The sequence below is a fragment of the Artibeus jamaicensis genome, unplaced genomic scaffold, assembly GCF_021234435.1.
Source record: "Artibeus jamaicensis isolate MK-2021 breed Jamaican fruit bat unplaced genomic scaffold, CSHL_Jam_final contig_601, whole genome shotgun sequence".
In the NCBI taxonomy this organism is placed as follows: domain Eukaryota; kingdom Metazoa; phylum Chordata; class Mammalia; order Chiroptera; family Phyllostomidae; genus Artibeus; species Artibeus jamaicensis.
In genome coordinates, this window is record NW_026521902.1 from 2,113,001 (window position 1) to 2,117,155 (window position 4,155).

The following is a 4,155-nucleotide window of genomic DNA, read 5'->3' on the forward strand; positions in this document are numbered from 1 at the left end:
CTTGGGCCACACATTAAATAAATTGTGACATGTAACCACAAAAAAATCACCATGTTTTAAGTAAATTTATGATGTTGTGTTGGACAGCATTCATAGTCATTCTGGGCCACATGAAGCCCTTGGGACCCAGGTTGGACACCCCTACTCTCAACTTTGAAGTTGGATCTTCATACTCTATCCCCATGAATGTGCCCATGTCCACCCTCCAGTCTAGCAATCCTATTGCAAATTAATCTACTCATTCCACCTCTATTCTCAAGAGGAGAGAAAATAACAACCTTGTAGTCATTTATTTTCTACTATGTTTAATATAGGAAATTAATTCTGATAGAAAGAATTAAACTCATGGCATGTAATATGAACAAAACACCAAGTGGTAACAGGTACCCACTTTATACAACATCAGAATTAGGAAAAGAGGAAAGATGAGGTTTGTCTTAAGAATGCATCATTTTGAAGGGAGATCTAAAATGGCTGTGCTGTAAGTAGGTAGCACTTACACTCACCTCCTCAAAGGACCAAACTGGAATTGCGACTAGAATAGAGAATAATCATCCTAAATAATCAACTGAACAGAATCTTGTAACCGAGGATTTACCAAAGAAACCACATGAGTCAGGTAGGAAGTGGGGGGCGGCATCGGGTGAAAAAGGGATGGTCCTGCACTTACCTGTAGCTGCTAAAAATCCAGAGGACGACCTCAGCTGCAAATCTGCCCCCTGAGGAGCCTAGGATCTCTACCCCATGCTGTGCTCCCCAGCCCAGAGCACCAGAGCCAGGAAGAGGTGCCCACATACACTGGTTCTGAAATTCAGCAAAGATTCTGACTTCCAGGCATGAATAGATGTGAGTCTATTAGAAAGCTTGATGCCCTCTTAAAGAATCAGTGCCCAAATTTCATTCCCACCCACTCACTCTGGGCTTCAGTGAAGGGAGGGAAAAGTGGAATAGAGTCCTGTGAGGAGAGACTGGCTTCTGTGGCTCTGAAGACAGAGTTGAAGTTGACAACTGCCAGGGTCCCAGTGCTGAGTCCCCTTTCCACACTACAGAGCTGTTCTTTCTTGTGTGGAGCAGGCCCCTCCATATGATATCAGCCTGAGGGAAGCAGTAACCCCACCCTCTGGACTCTCTGCTGCCCTGCCCTGTGGAACTAATGCTCTGTGGAGGAGCCAGTGCCTGGGCCCAGGGTATAGAAGTCCAGCTGGACTCTCAGGGTGTCAGCACCTAAGTTGTGTGACAATTGGGCATCAGTCATTCCACCACTTCCCTGTGAGCTTGAACAGTACCCCCTTTCCTGGGAGATCCACCAGCCCCACCCTGAGATCCACCAGCCCCACCCTGAACTCCTGGTGGCCCCACCCTCTTAGGCTCAGGTGTGCCAGGAGATCTGGGAACAATCCAGGGCAGACTGAGTTGAGTGGCTCTAGGAAAGGCATCATTTTTTGCTGACGCTCATGAACAGTGCAGAGCCCTCCCTTCCTTCACATGGCCTGATCTTGGTCAATTTGGGCTTGGTGAACACTGCTGGCCTCCCTCTTACAACCCCTTGAGATTCTGCCCAATCACAAAAGTCTGTGGAGGACAGTCAGCCTTTTAACCTGAGACTTTTGCTGAGTGACAGAGTTTGAATCTGTATCAATGTGAAAAACACCACTGTGAGGCTACCTCATATGACTCACATGCTGCCAGAGGCCTTTTCAGTGACTAGCAGTAGGAAGGTGGAGGTTGGCAAAGGCAGATGTTGGTGGTGCCTTGGGCCTTTGCTGACCTCTCCCCAGGGTCAGTGCTGTTGGAAGCCAGCCTTGGTGCATAGTTTGGCCCTTTCCACACATACCCAGGCCTAGCTGAAGTAGCCAAAAACTACAAAGAGGTTCCCTAGATCCAGTCACATGTAGCATCTGACACTGACCATCACCAGACTCCCTCCCAAGAGGCCCCAGGACCAATATGCCCAGTGGAGAGCTTCAGTCAGCATCAGACAATGATCCAGTTAGCTGTACAAGCAGCATACCCAAAAGGAGATCTTAGTAGGCACCAGACCCTGCTGAAGAAATTTTGTCTTATGTGGCAACTGCACAGTAATTGTACGCTGTGGTTAGGGTCAATCCTCAGAGTCAGGCACCTGAAGGTTGGCCCCAGCAAAAATCTTCAACAAATATTAACATATAAATCATTAGATAAATATTAACATATAAATAGTATATACCATAATCAAGTGAGATTTATTCCAGGGATAAAAGGCTGGTACAATATTCACAAACCATTTAATGTGATATACCACATAAACAAAATGGAGAATAAAAATCATATAACAATATCAATAGATACAGAAGAGCATTTGACAATTATCAAGCACCCATTTATAATAAAAACTCTCATCAAAGTGAGAATAGAGAAAAATGTCATAACATAAAAAGGCCACATATGACAAACCCACAGCTAACATCATACACAGTGGGGAAAAACTAAAAGCATTTCCCTTAAGATCAAGAACAAGACAGGGGCGTTCACTTTCACCACTAATATTTAATGTAGTACTGGAAGTCCTAGCCACAGTGATTAGAAAACAAGAAGAAATAAAGGGCATCCAAGTTGGAAAGGAAGAAGTAAAACTGTTATTATTTGCAAGTGACATAATAATGTATATAGAGTACCCTAACAACTTCATTAAAAAAAAAAACACTGTAAGAGACCATAGCTGGTGTGGCTCAGTGGATTTAGTGATGGCCTGTGAACCAAAGGGTCTCTGGTTCAATTCCCAGTCAAGGCACATGCCTGGGTTGCACACCTGGTCCCCAGTAGGGGGCATGTGAAAGGCAACCACACATTGATATATCTCTTCCCTCTTCCTCCCTCCTTTCCTCTGTCTCTAAAAATAAATAATTAAAAAATCTAAAAAAATACTAGAAGTGAACAATAAATTCAGTAAACTAGTAGGATGCAAAATAAATATCCAGAAATTGGTTGCATTTTTAAACACTAATAGATAACTATCAGAAAGTGAAACTAAAGAAAACAATCCCATTTACAATTGCAACCAAAAAGTAATAAAAACCTAAGAATAAATTTAACCAAGAGGGTAAAAAACCTGTACTCCGAAAATTATAAGAACTGAAGAAAGATATCGAAGAAGATGCAAATAAATAGAAGCATACACCTTTCTCTTGGATAAGAAAAATTAGCATTGTTAAAATATCCATACTACTCAAAACAATCTATGGACTCAATGCAATTCCTATCAAAATAGCAATGGTTTGTTTCAAAGAATTGGAAAAAGTAATCCAAAATTTTATATGGAACCACAAAGACCCTAAATAGTGACAGCAATCTTGAGAAAGAAGTGCAAAGTTAGAGGTATCATGCTATGTGCTATCAAATTATATGACAAGCCTACAGTAATCAAAACAGCATGATACTGTTATAAAAACAGACATATGGATCAATGGAACAGAATAGGGAGCCCAGAAATAAACCCAAAACTTCATGGTCAATTAATATTTGACAAAAGTGGAAAGAACATACTATTGGACAAAGACAATCTATTTAATAAATGGTGACTGGAAGACTTTACAGATAACTGAACAAAATGAAACTAGACCACTTCCTACAACATATACAAGAATAATCTTAAAATGGATTAAATATTCAAACATAAGATTCAAAACGATAAGAATCCTAGAAGAAAACATAGTCAGTAAAATCTCAGACATTTCTCTCAATAATTTTTTATGAAATATCTCCTCAGTCAAGGGAGATAAAAGAAAAATAAGCAAATAGATTATATTATACTAAAAAGGTTTTGCACAGCAAAGGAAGCCATCAACAAAATGAATGGGATAATATATTTACCAATGATACACCTGATAAGGAGTTATTCTCTAAAATTTATGAAGAACTCAATATCAAACAATCCAATTAAAAAATTGGCAAAGGACCTGAATAGACACCTCTCCAAAGAGGACATACAGATGGCCCACAGACATATGAAAAGATGCTCAGAGTCACTAATCATCAGAAAAACACAAATTAAAACCACAATGAAATATCACTTCACCCCCTCAGAATGGTTATCATTATAAATCAAACAGTGTTGGCCATCATGTGGAGAAAAGGAGAGTCTTGTGAACTGCTGGTGGGAAAGCAGATGGGTACAGC